The 14105-nt window shown below is 43.1% G+C and overlaps 1 protein-coding gene across 1 annotated transcript in view; it reads left to right on the top strand.

Moving 5' to 3' along the window:
* The window catches only part of ACKR2 (atypical chemokine receptor 2), a gene marked incomplete at its 3' end in the record, with an annotated part of 34134 nt that overhangs the window by 641 nt on the left and 19388 nt on the right, over positions 1-14105 (top strand). The window contains exons 2-4 of the mRNA XM_080675542.1: positions 7575-7729; positions 10892-11016; positions 11930-11986. The remainder of the gene's footprint in view (positions 1-7574; positions 7730-10891; positions 11017-11929; positions 11987-14105) is intronic.

Genomic DNA, 14105 nt, shown 5'->3' with positions numbered 1-14105 from the left:
TTCTGGGAGGCACTGCCATACTCAATGGCACTGCAAATAGGCTTTTATTGACTGATCTCTGGGCTCTCCAAGTCATTTTGCCCTCATACTGAGTGCAAAGCACCATCTGCTTATCTTGACGGCTTAATGAATAGAGGGCTCATAATGGTAGCTGACATCTGAATTCGATCCAGTTACAGTAAGCACAAAATAATGGATGGAAAAATCACTTTTATACCTCTGGGAGAAAAATGGATTATGCAAAGAGACTCTTCACTCCAATTGGTGGCCCTGAGGGACTCCCTCTGTACTGATGCTTTTGCCTAAGGACTGGAACTTGCCTGCCCTGTTCTGGGAAAACCAGAAAAGAGAGGTTTTTCTGCCTGACCCAAGTTCACTCTGAATCAGCAGTCAAGTGCTAGCCATCAGAGTCCGGCCACTTTGCTTTATAAGGACCAGGAAAGGTTTTTAAATGATGAGTGTTAAGTAACCACTAAAAAAGTGAGCTAGTGTTGGGCTGGTGTGGCTCCGTGATTGAGTATTGACCTATGAACCAGGAGGTCATGGTTCAATTCGTGGTCAGGGTACATGCCCTTGTGGGCTCGATACCCAGTAGGGGACAAGCAGGAAGCAGCAAACTTGCAGGAGGCAGCCAATCAATGATTTTCTCTCATCATTGATGTTTCTATCTCTCCCTCTCCCTTCCTCTCTGAAATCGATATGTGTGTGTGTGTGTGTGTGTGTGTGTGTGTGTGTGTGTGTGTACTTAAAAGCAAGCCTGTTGCCTAGCACAGTGTGGCTGATCAGAGAGAAATCACTGGCAGCGAGAGGTGTTAAGTGTAATGTCCAGATTGTAAATTCCCTAGAAACTGGATGGGCTGTTGCTTAAGGGCAGTTTACCAATAACTTAAAAAGACCACCTTTTTTTCATTTGCTCTTACATTCAGCTGGGATCTGGAATCCTTGTGACCCCTGGGCTGTAGTGAGTGAGCTGTCCACGGCCTCCCCTTACCTGCAAGTATCTTAAGCCAGAAGCAAGCAGAACCACATGCAGCTATCCAAACAGCCTCTTGTACAACACCAGCACATGCTCAGTGCCTATCATTCTCTAGGCATACAGCTGTGCATTTGACATACTAAAGTGTCACTGATCATTAGAAGAGCTCCATCGAGTCAATGTTACCATCCCCATTGTACACACAAGGAAACAGATTCAGCATGGTTAAGTAACTTGCTTGGGTTTCCATAGAGCAGGGATGGAGACCATCTAGCCCGCGGGCTGTATAAGACCCGCAAAATTATTTGGTCTGGCCCTGCCGAAAGGCATTAGGGGGTAAGTTAAATGTTTAACCAAATATAGCATGCTAGTGTTTAAGTTGATACTTTTTTCTTTAAAAAATATTTTTATTGATTTCAGAGAGGAAGGGAGAGAGAGAGACATCAATGATGAGAGAGAATTTAAGTTGATAATTTTGTATGGCCCGTGAATTATGTTATAAATATCCAAATGGTCCGGCTGGCGTGGTTCAGTGGTTGAGCATCAATCTATGAACCAGGAGGTCACGGTTCGACTCCTAGGTCACAGTTCAATTCCCTGTTAGGGTACGTGCCCGGGTTGCGGGCTCGATCCCCAGTATGGAACTTGCAGGAGGCAGCCTCTCAGTGATTTTTCTCTCATCATTGATATTTCTATCTCTCCCTCTCCCTCTCCCTTCCTCTCTTAAATCAACAAAAATATATTTTAAAAAGAGTGACATTATCAAACACTGCAAAATGTGGAGAAATGATCGTTCATACATTAGTGGTGGGAATGTAAAATGGTACAGCCACTCTACAGAACAGGTTGGCTGTTTTTTTTTTCTTGTCCCAGTCAGAATACTATTGGGCAAATTCCCAGGAGAGAGAAGCATCAAGCCATCTGATACTGGCCAATTAGAGAAGAAACAGAGGAGATCTCCCGTCTGTCCCTTAAGCAGGATGGAAGTGTGGGCGAGCTTTGGATGGCGAGAAGGGGAAAAGAGATAATGGTCAGTAAGAGGGCCACAGAGTTTGGAATATGTAAAATATGCTATTTGATCAATGCAGAGTACATATTGAGAAGACTGTAAACCTGGGCTTTGGTAGAGGCAAGGCACAGGAAAATTGCTGCCTACATGTTCACATAGGTGTATCAGACTTCTTAGAGTTTTCAAACAGGAAGATTAGCTCACTAGGTGCAAACAAATCTTTGTACTCTAGGCAGTAGCCCTATTGAGTTGATGACTAAGGCAATCCACCTATGTGACTTACCAGGTCAGGGGAGAAAATGGGAGTGGTGGACCAGGAATGATGGGCAGTTCTGGGTGGGCCAGCGTGAGTCACCTTCTCCAGGGTTAATACCAGGAGATCAGGCCAAGGGCTTATGCTGCTCATTTTCTTCACCTTTTCCCAAATTCTAGTTTTGTCAGTTCTCTCATCCTCTGACTTTTCTGATAGGACCCTGGAGTTGAAATAGGTCCAGTTTGATAGATGGGACCCTGCCGTCCAGAGAGAAGGGACTTGCCCTTATTCCTACAGCATGCTGATTTCAGAGTTGGGATCAGAAGGGCCTCTTGGCTACCAACCCCTTGCACTCTGTCTTCTACCAACAAGGCTTTCCTCTTTGAGTCTTCTCCCCATTGTACCAACTAAGAGGCAAAAGGGACGCAGAATGGGACATGGCAGAAACTTGAAGGGGTTGTCTCTCAACTGTAAAGTGCCCCAGGGAACGTATGGAGAGGCAGGAGGAGTTTGGGGGCAGAGGTTTGTCTTCCATGACCCTATTCTCAAGAGAAAGCCAGTTTTAGATCGCATTTTTTAAATGTAAACTCTGAGCTAACAAATTCTGTGACCCTTTCATAGATCTCTTAATATTTTATTAAACAAATACTGGGACCTCTTTAAATGACCCCTTTTTAAATAGCTTTTTTGAAGTTCATTAACTTACAACTAGGTCTATATTTCTCTCCCCTGATGAATGTGATGAGTTCTGAATGTCTCAATGACTCTCCTCTGATGACCACAAGACCATCATGGAGGGAGGCTTAGGTTGTATCCATGTATCAAAGGAAGTGTGTAATTTCCACATATAAAGAGTTGGAGGTGTTGATCTCTGACCTCTGACCAATAAGCATGCCTCTACTTCTACAATGCAGTCCCTACAAGTAACAACATCTTGCCTTTATTTTTTTTAAATATTGTTATTGATTTCAGAGAGGGAGAGAGAGAGAGAAACATCAATGACGAGAGAGAATCATTGATTGGCTGCCTTCTGCACGCCCCACCCTGGGGACCAAGACCGCAACCTGAGCATGTGCCCTAACTGGGCATCGAACCGTGACCTCCTGGTTCATAGGTCGATGCTCAACCACAGAGCCACATGAGCCGTGCCAAAATGTTGCTTTTAAATTTTGTCTGTATCCCCCTCCCCCAACAATTTGACATAGTCAAGATAAGGAGCAACCAGACTCCCACAAGAGCAGAGATGTAATGTAGGATGACTTGATAAGTGCCCACCTGGTGAGATCCCTTAATGTCTTCCTTTTGTGTCCTCCTCCCTCGCCTTCCACACCTGATGATGCCATATCTAAGTTCCGCCCCTGGGCTGGTTTTCTTTTCAGAAGGTCTTTGTTGCTTCAGGCAAGCATCATAAACTAAACCTGCTTAACTGTCTGGCCTCTCTTGTACCCCTTCCTTCTCAGACCCCTCAAAATCAGATGTACTCTAGTTCTCTTTAGACTGGATAAATGTTCCACGGATGTTCCTGTCTGGGTCAGGAAAGGAACTCCAACTTCCCCTGAGGCAGTTAATCTTAAACATTTTGGTCCTACTTCTACTGTGTAAGTTAGGATTGGTGTACCAGAGAGAACCCAAAACCCCGGAGATTGATCCTGGGACCATAATTTCCTAAAAATGTTCAAGGAAGAAAAAAGGAAATGCTCATCCTGGCCACACGGAGTCAGAGATCAATGAGAAAATGAGGCCTAAAAAGTAAAAGGCTAAATCCTTAATTGCCACCCAGGAGAAGTTGGAAAACCTCATTAAGTATGTTGGTAAAATTCTTTTTGGGAAGTTTTTTATGTTCCTGTGAAAAAAAACAAAAACGCTGATAGCACAAATCAAGCCTTCAACCTTTAGAGGGGATGTGCCAGTTGTCTCTTAATGCCTCCTTAGTCCAAATCCACCCTTCATTACTTTTCTTGTGATATTAGAACATTTCTTCATTGCCAGCAGGCTCAATGTTGTCAGTAGGGGGTGCTAGAGGGCAAATTTCATCCATGTAAGCAGGTGGTGTCCAAATCTGCCTACTAAGAACCCCAGTTGTAGGGGACTCTTGCTTGCCCGGCAAGGCCCATAGTATTCTGCCTGCCAGCCTCAGCTTCTGACTGTGTACCAGCTCTGGCCCAGACGACCCAGTGAACTTCTCTGTCATCCAGTGGCGGCAATCACACCCTCCAAAGAGACCTGTGTCCCAGCTTTAGGGAGGGGCTCCCTCCCATCCCAAGTTATTTCCTTCTTTCAGGGGGTATTCTTTAGAGTTCGCTCTTATTTCCTCATAGTAGTTCCCTTTAAATAGTTACTAATCCTTTATATTAAACTTTCCTTTTTCAAACCACTGTGGTTATTGTCTCCTCACTGTCCTTTCATAGACCATGATGCTGGAAATGCAGCACTTCTCAATTCGGACTAGTCACATTTCAAGAGCTCAATGGCCATGTATGGCTAGTGGCTATTGTGTGGGACAGTGCAGCTCTAAATCATGGTTTGACACATACTTAATGGGAGTGACACTTTAGGGAACAGTTTAAAAAAAAAAGTTGCATAAAAAATATTGAACTTAATTCTGTAGCTTTATTGATCATATTAATACTAGAGGCCTGGTGCACGAATTTGTGCATGGGTGGGGTCCCTCAGGGTGGCCTGCAGGGATTAGGCCGAAACCCACGGTCCGCCACCTGAAGCTCCTACCTGCTGCTCCGGCTCATCCCAGCCCCACTGTACCTGCCACAGGCTCGCACCCAATCAGTCCCCATCGGGAGAGGCTCGCATCACCACATCAGCTCTCGCCAGCTGTGAGCCCTGTGTCTGGCGCCCTCCCAAGGGGATGGCCTGCGGGATCAGCCGAAATCAGCTCTCCGACATCCCCCGAGGGGTCCCGAATTGTGAGAGGGCACAGGCCAGGCCAAGGGACCCCACCAGTGTACAATTGGGGTTGGGGAGGGATCATGGGAGGGCTCCAGGGTGTGTCTGGACCATCTTGCCCAGTCTCGATCTGCTGGATCCCATCAGCAAGCTAACATACAGGTCAGAGTGTCTGCCCCCTCGTGGTCAGTGCATATCATAGTGAGCGGTTGAGCAGCCTTAGCATATCATTAGCATGTTATGCTTTGATTGATTGAACAGTAGACCGGTTACTGGACGACCAGACACTTAGCATATTAGGCTTTTATTATATAGGATACTAATATTGTATTTTTTCAACCATTTTCTTGTATTAGATACAAATGAACATAGTCGTGATTATGTGTATTATTTTAGGAATCAAGATTTTCAGTATAAAAGAAAAGTCCAATCACAGAATCAATAAGTAGGAATGCTGGACATTCCTATTTGACCTTGTTACTCAATCTTATTTTCTTATTATTAATATTCACCTGTTCATTGATATCTTGAAGAATAAAGAAACTATTAAAAATAGCAATTAGGATACATTTTCTGACTCAAAGGGAATATTAATAGAATGAATCTATAAATTCCGACCTTGAGTCAGATGAGACCATGTGAAATATTCAAAATTCAATTGGATCTAATTTTAAAGATCCTTAGGAGTTGCAGTGTACCTAGTTCTATGAATATTAATGAATGTACAATTCCATCAGCTCTTCATATCTTCAATGCAAAAGACACTATGGCCCTGGCTGGTTTGGCTTAGTGGATAGAGTTGACCTGCAGACTAAAGGGTCCCGGGTTTGATTCCAGTCAAGGGCACAGGCAGGAGGCAGCTGGTCAGTGATTCTCTCTCATCATTGATGTTTCTATCTCTCTCTCCCTCTCCCTTCCTCTCTGAAATTAATACAAATGTATATTTTTTAAAAAGACACTATGGAACATGAAGTTCAGGGGTCTCGAGAAATGTACATTACTTTTTGATGTGAAAATATTTACATATATTAACATATGTAAATCTTTACATATCTTAATCTATAAATCTTGATTTCAAAACTCAATAAAGTAATCAACTTGACTAGGAGCTGCAGACTTTTTAGGAGAAAAAATATGTAACACAAAACTTGAACCCAAGGAAGTAGTCTAGGTGGTCACTCCCCTATTTATGTTTTTAGGTATAAATTTTTGTACTAACTTCTTTCTAGTATTTTGAAGCAAATCCCAGATATCACATCTTTTCCCCAATTATTGCCACCTTGATGTCATGGAGTCATTAACATAATTATATAGAGAGTTTAGTGTTGCCCCTGGGCTCTCCAGCAAGATTCTCAGCTTCCCAGCCAACATAGCCACCAGCAAATAGCTCCAGTTCATTGGTGTGATAATGCCTTCTTTAGGTGCGGAAACATGTTAACCTAGTAAGCTTTAGGATAAAGCATAGAAGTATTTAAGAGAGGAGACCCAGCCCAACTGGCGGGGCTCAGTGATTGAAGTCGACCTATGAAGTCACGGTTCCATTCCCAGTCAGGGCATATGCCTGGGTTGCGGGATCAATCCCCAGTGGGAGGCGTGCAGGAGGCAGCCAATCAGTGATTCTCTCTCATCATGGATGTTTCTATCTCTCTCTTCCTCTCCCTTACTCTCTGAAATCAATAAAAATATATTTTTTTAAAAAGAAGAGACTCATTAGTATTAATATTATTTTTGTTAAGAAAGTGGCTTTTCATATTCAATGGTTGTTGTTTTTTATTTATGTGTCACGGGAGTGTGGGTTTGGTCTGGTAGAATGATAGTTTTGTAACTGATTTGAAATATTTGAGCAATATAGGTTATTTTATTTTAAGGTGAAAATTTACTAAATTGTTCTTAATATTGAAACATCTAAGAGACCTTTAGATTCCTGATATTGACAAAAGAACGCCCAGCCTAAGAAAAAGTCTTATAAGAATTAATTTGAGCCAAATGGATGACAATTGCCAGGAAGCAAAATCTCAGTGGATCGAGAACATGCTCTGGAGAATGACAGTTTTACAGCTTATTTTGTGCATTAGAATCAAAGAAGACAGTGGTGGCAGGTTAGGGAAGCGGGCAAAAGCAACACAGGGCAATCTCAGTGGTTGGATAAAAAGTAAAATGGAGACACACATACTTCTTTTACATCGCTGGGCACAGAATGGCTCACACTTACAGCACATGGAGATGGTATGTGGGCACCAAGATAACATTGAGGGTTGGTGCTTTGGTGGGAAATTGTGCCCTGAGGCGTCTGGAAAAGGAGATTACTCTGACATTCCAAAGGTATGTGATCACCGAGGCCAAGGGCTTTGGTGGTCTCTGTTAATTGTCTCCTGACTTACCTTGTTTGCTACTGGTTTTGATGTAATTGTGGCTTGTCACATTGTATCTTCCAGGGATAGTCTAGAGCCCCCCAGAGTCATGGGGATGGTCAAGAGCTCTTTCCATCTGGGTTCTTCATTGAAATTGCTTGTCATGGACCCTGTATCCTGCTGGAACCTGTGTGTTGTATGTCGTCTAGGATGGCTTGGGCTGCAAAGGAATCCAGGATGTAAGTGAGTACTTGACAGTGAGATAGTAACAGATAAGTAAGAAAGCTCATGGTTGAAGTGACACTAGTGGAGTACCAGCTAGAATGATGTTGATGTGGCCTGAGTTCCAACATCTGGTGGATTGTGGGATTGCAGCCTTAGTGTTCATCTTGATCCTTGGAAAGGTTTTAGGCCGCGTAAAACTTGCTTAGTGCCATAGTGTTGCTTCTAGCTCACCAGAGCTTTGGAGGTTGGAAGAATGTGTGGTTTGTAACTTATACACATGTTGAAAAAGTTTTTCCATAAAATGAGAACATTCGTCTGAGTTTAGATGTGAGTCTATCTTTTCCTGGGGAAGAATGCATTTTTTGCAGTTCTTCTGTGATAGCATCTGCCTTCCAGTTGGGGTCGCTGTAGACTACCCAGAGAAAAAGCATAACAACTCAGACCCAATGGATGGCTCCTAGTGTCCGGACCATATGTATAGGGTGCTTCCCCGCTACCCCCCTTACCAGTGGCAGAAGAAAGGCAGTGCACCCAATGAAAAACTAATAAATGGGAAAACCCGGGGGCATGCCTCGCATGTTTTATTCTATCATGCTCCTTCCTCCAGTTGTGCACTAAGATGCCGGATCTGATGAGCAGGGGAAGGAAGGAGGGACCTGGAAACTGTGGGTTGCCCATTTTAGTGGAAGTTATAAATAGATCGGACAAGATAGCAACCTGTTAGTGTTCAGGCAGCCTTTTCTGTACAGGGACCCCATTTTGTTATTGTTCCTACACTGGGAAATGACGGGTCTAGGGATTGGAACAGGGAGGATACTCCTACATATTTACACGCCGGACTGCTTCCTCTCGAGGATTTTTCTTTACATACTTCAACTGCTTTAACTTACTGGACAGAGCTTTCCCAGGCAGAAAGTCATGCTTATAAATCCAGTACACTAAACTCCTATACTCTGAACAAAATAGAATTTGAGAAGCATTCCTGAGGTCAGGCTGTTTGAGTGGAGGGATGGTCAATATCAATTAACATTTCAAAAATGCATCACCCCCCCCCCCCCCGCGCCCCCGTCGCCGTCTATTACCAGGGCAATGTGACCACTGTCTCTTACACAGATGTTCCCTCTACTTTTTGCCTTTTGTGTTCATCATAGCTTGTGTAACAGAGGAGGGGAAGTTGCCATTAAATTTTTTTTAAGTATATATATACACTGAAAGGCCAGATTATTATGATCTCTGAACGCATAATAATCTGGCCACTCAGTGTGTGTGTATGCTAGCTGTATCCAGCCACGCGTTGCTGTGGCTCAGTCTGGTTAAATGGAAAAGAAAGAAAAGAGAAAGCGCACGTTTCTAATATGTTTAATTTCACAATGCTTGTGGGTATACAATATTTTTTGTTGTTCCATTGTCTGTGCAGATATAGAGATTGTCTGGTTTGCCGACTCTAGAACACGCAACATATAATTGTCCATGTGAGAAGCAATCCGTGTCTAGATCTAAACCGCACAATTCTAAAGTTTGGCCCTGAGTTTTGTTGATGGTGATTGCAAACGCCAATCGAATTGGGAATTGCAATCTCTTCAATTGAAATGGCATATCCGTTGGAATCATAGGAATGCGAGGAATGAGGACATCTTCACCTTTGAAAGGTCCTGTCAAGATTGTTGCTTCTAGGACGTTGCTCATTAATTTTTTTACTGCAAGCCACGTGCCGTTGCAAAGCTTTGGCTGGTTGATATTTCGCAACATGATAATTGGCACGCCAATTTTCAATTGCAGTACGTGCGGTGGCATCCCTGGCAGATCGAGTGAATTCAAAAATTCTGTTGGATAATTAACCGCTTCATCTGCTTCCACAACAGTGTCGACGGACTTGTATGTGACTGCCTCGCTTTGAATGTCAGACTGAATAATATTGTTAAGTTCGTAGACGTCTTTGTTCTTGGCCGCAAGAATAGCTCGTTCACTCAGCCAATCATGATTCCTATAATGGGTTTGAATATTGGGAAATACTTTTTCAACCAATTCTTCTTTTGACGTCACTAAATTGCAGAAGTTAGGAGGCAATGAAATTCGTCCTGAGGTCAGATCAACCGGCACCTTTCCGTTCCCAATTTCCAGCAATTGATGTGAGAATATCTCAGCTGATCGATCATTTTGCAGCTGGACACTGCATATTTGTAGTTAATTTTAACGTCTTTATGTGTTGCCACAAAGTAGAGTATTTCAGGCAAGCATTTATTTCGTCCGCTGGTATCGATCGAGGAATTACAGGTAATTTGTTTCTTCGCCACTGACTGGATTTATCATCTTAATGTTGAAGTGATATCCATCGGCACCGTCCCAAAAAATGATTGGATATTGCAGGGCATCGTAGCACCAATGAGTTTCTGCAACTTTTGTCAATTGATCGTTTCTCCGATGCAGAACAATATCTCTAGGTTGGAATTGATCTCTGACTATAACAATTGCCACTTCGTCTATAGTTGGAGCATTGAATCTTCACACATGTTCTCCAGCAGGTGTTTTGTCAGCATGAATAACAATCTTGTGTGTATCAGATGGCATCATGTCAATTGCTGTTTTGAACAAACGCACTAAATTGTTTTTTTCGTGAAGAAGTTCTTGCAGTTGGGAAACGATGGACCTTTTTATGCCGGTAGAAATTCCGCAGCGTACATTCAATTCATCATTGCCATCACCGATGAAATACATTTGTAGGAATTTATGTTGACCATCTGGGAACGGAAGCAGGGAGCTGGCTTTATGATAAATTTGTCCTTTCACTTTGAAAGTTGGCATGAATTGAGCTGTTACGATTTCTGCGCCGAACGACATCATTTGGAAGCATGAGTTGTATTTCCTGATGTTAGATAGGAAATGCTTTGATTCGGAGGTATATCCGGCAAGCAAAGTTTTTAATGGCTCTGTCGGTTCTCCCAAGTTGAGGCAGTTTAATTTTTCCGGCGGCGCAACACATTCCTTTCGTTTCTCCATTAAATTTCAGAGCCTTGCAATAAGGACACACTTCAGTCATAGTGCCGATAAGAACATGGTGCTCAAACTATAATCATCACCTGTGTTGTACTGGAATGCAAGGCGATTGTAATCGCGTGATTGCTGAGCACGGAGTGGTGTTTGACACTGATCTGCTGTTTCTCATTGACGTCTTTCAGCCACTCTCAGCCTGTCGCGTTCATTCTGTTGAGAACGAAGCAGATCTGAAGCTGCAGAACGCAATCGCCGTGCTTGCAACTGTGCATCCTCAAGTCTGGCTGCACATCGCTCTGCTGCTTCCTCGGCAAGTATTTGAGCCATTCTTTGTCTGTTTTGCTCGTTCGCTGATGCCCGTTCTTCCTCAATTTGATTTGCAATTACTCATTGCACTGCTTCCGCTCCGCCAGTACGACAACCTAGGTTTGATCTTCTGCGAGGTATTATTTGGATACTCACGAAATGAACACTATGGTAAATGACACAGCTCAATTCCAACGCAATGTCACAGGAAATAATTAAATCAAAATGAAAATAAATCGAAATCTATGAAAATTCAATTTAACAATGCAATTGGAAACATTGAAATGGAATCTTAAAATATTTAGTATAGTGTGTGTTGCTTTTATGTCCAACAGATGGCGCTGTTTTTCAAAAACATGTTTTTACCTGTCACAGGTGTGACATCTATATAATAGTAGGTATAAGGTACATAAAAACACGCGCATATTTGAATGCAACCTTGTGACAAAATTTCAAAGCAATCGGTGGAGAACTTTCAGAGATTTAAGATTTTGAACAAACGAACATTTACATATATATTAGAGGCCCGGTGCATGAATTTGTGCATGGGTGGGGTCCAGCCAGCCTGGCCAGAGGGAGGGGACATGAGCAGTTGGCCAGCCTGCCTGCTGGTCGAACTCCTGGTTGAGGGGATAATTTGCATATTAGACTTTTATTATATAGGATATACACTGAGTGGCCAGATTGTTATGCGTTCAGAGATCTGGCCACTGTGTGTGTGTGTGTGTACACAATTTTTTTTTAGAAATATATTTTTTTATTGATTTCAGAGAGGAAGGGAGAGGGAGAGATAGAAACATCAATGATGAAAGAGAATCATTGATCAGCTACCTCCTGCATGCCCCCTACTGGGGATTGAGCCTGCAATTCCAGCATGTGCCCTGACCGGAATCAAACTGTGATCTCCTGTTTCATAGGTCAATGCTCAAGTACTGAGCCACATCAGCCGGGCAAAAGTTGCCATTTTAAACAAGGTAAGGGTTCTTAACTTGGGGATCAGTGATATAGTTCAGGGAATGCTGAATTTGGATAGGAAGAAAATGTACATTTTTATTTTCATTGGCAAAATTGGCATCTCCTTCGATTATGAATGTAGGCAACAAAAGACAACAGTATTAGCAGAACCTTGTCACAGGTACCTTGAAATATCATTCACACTCATTATTGTCATGGTAGCTGTAAGATCTGTCACTAGATCTTCTACATGTGTTAATAATGGAATGCATGTATTACTATATCATAAATGTGTTTAAAAATAACTATTTCAGAATACATTTTAAATGTTTTGTTTTAAAATTCCCTTAAGATAACTGTAGACCTGCATTTATGAAAAATAATACAGAGAGGTCCTATGTACCTTCCCCCTGGTTTCCCCCAATGGTATCATCTTGTGAAACTGTAGCACATCACCACATCAGGACACTCACATGGGCACAATCCATGGGGTATCTGCAGGTCTCATGAGTTGGATATGCACTCATTGGTGTACATATGTGTGTGTGTATTTAGTTTGATACAATTTTGTCATGTGTAGATTTGTGTGATCACCAGGAGAGTTCCATCACCGCAAGGATCCCTCATGCAATCACTCTTTTATAGCCAGACACTCCCCTCCTCGCCCTCCCTCAGCCCTGCCATTTACTAATCTGTTCTCCTTATCTATAATTTTGTAGTTTCAAGAATGTCATATCACGGAATCTGTGACCTTTTGAGGTTTACATACTTTCAAAAGTATGTAACCTTTTGAGATTGGCTGTTTTTCATTCTGTATACTTCCCTGGAGGGCTGTCCAAATTCTTGTGTAAATAACGGTTTGTTCCTTTTATCCTCAAGTAGCGTTCCATGATAGGCATGTACTCAACTTGTTCAATCATTTGCTCACTGAAGGACATTTGGGTTATTTCCAGTTCTGGGCTATAATTTTTTTAAAAAACATATTTTGTTTTGTGGGTTAAAAACATTATTCTGAGATGCAATCCAGGGCTTTGCTACACCTCCCAAGGGATCCATTGGCACAAAAATGTAGTTGTAAAGGGGAGAAATCTGTACCTCCACCTTGTTCCCTTCTATCCAGAGGAGCTGGGTGGGAAGGGGGACAGGGAAGGGCAGTGTTTCAGAGCCTTGGCCATGTCTTCTGTGCTGCTGGGCGAGGCTGGGGCAGATGGTCTGACATCGTAGCCACATCACTGAGCTGACCTTTACCGTGATGAGGGGAGTGGGTGGGGAGGAGAGTCAGAGGATGAGGACGGACAGAGGAAGAACGAGAGGGGCCCAGGCACACAGCAACCTGAAACCCCACCATTGTCCCCAACCTTAGGAATATCTGTCACACTCACCAATGAGTCATGTGAGTGCTTTTCAGGAGACAAAGTAGTGACCACGCTGAGTCCCACCCCTGGAGCTACAGGGTCAGGGGACAGCTGTGGCAGGTGAGCTGTGAGTGGGTGGAGAATTCCAGGAAGCAAATCCTAAGAACTAGAGGTGATAGTGATGGCATCAGCTCCTAGGAATTGTAGCGAGGTGATTCCCTGCCGGAGGTAAGCCCATCCCATTCTGTGATCTCAGCTGACACTGAACTAATGTTAATTTATTAACTGTATCTGGAGGAGTCAGGACGCATGCTGTGATGGCCACGGAGCGAGCATTGCAGCCCTCAAGAACAGCCCCCTGACTGGGAGGTTTCAGGTGGAATTTGTGCTGTCTCCTGCTTGTTATACCCAGCCCTATCTGGTACCTGGCAGCCTTGATAGAAGTCTAGTGGCCAAGTGTCAAGAAATGCCAGTAGTTAGGAGGAAGATGCAAGAGCTAGGTCAGTGGTGAGCAAGAGTCTGCAGGAGGAGACCATAAGTGGTCAAAAGTAAGCCAGCCACCATTGTACAACTGGCGAAGAATGAAGGGATCTGGGCATCGACCCCACTCACCTCCACAAGCGACTGGTTGTAATACTAGAATTTTCTTAAATGGTAGGGAATTGATCCGTGGTTACCTCTTTCTATCTTGGGAAACAGCTCAAGTTTTGCTCATGATTTTTCAGAGGTATGACCAAGGTCAAGTTAATCTTACAAAATAAGCTAAATTAACTTTGCTTGTAGG

Source organism: Plecotus auritus (assembly GCF_963455305.1).
Source record: "Plecotus auritus genome assembly, chromosome: 6".
Lineage (NCBI taxonomy): Eukaryota > Metazoa > Chordata > Mammalia > Chiroptera > Vespertilionidae > Plecotus > Plecotus auritus.
This window is presented reverse-complemented; position numbering and strand designations above follow the sequence as displayed.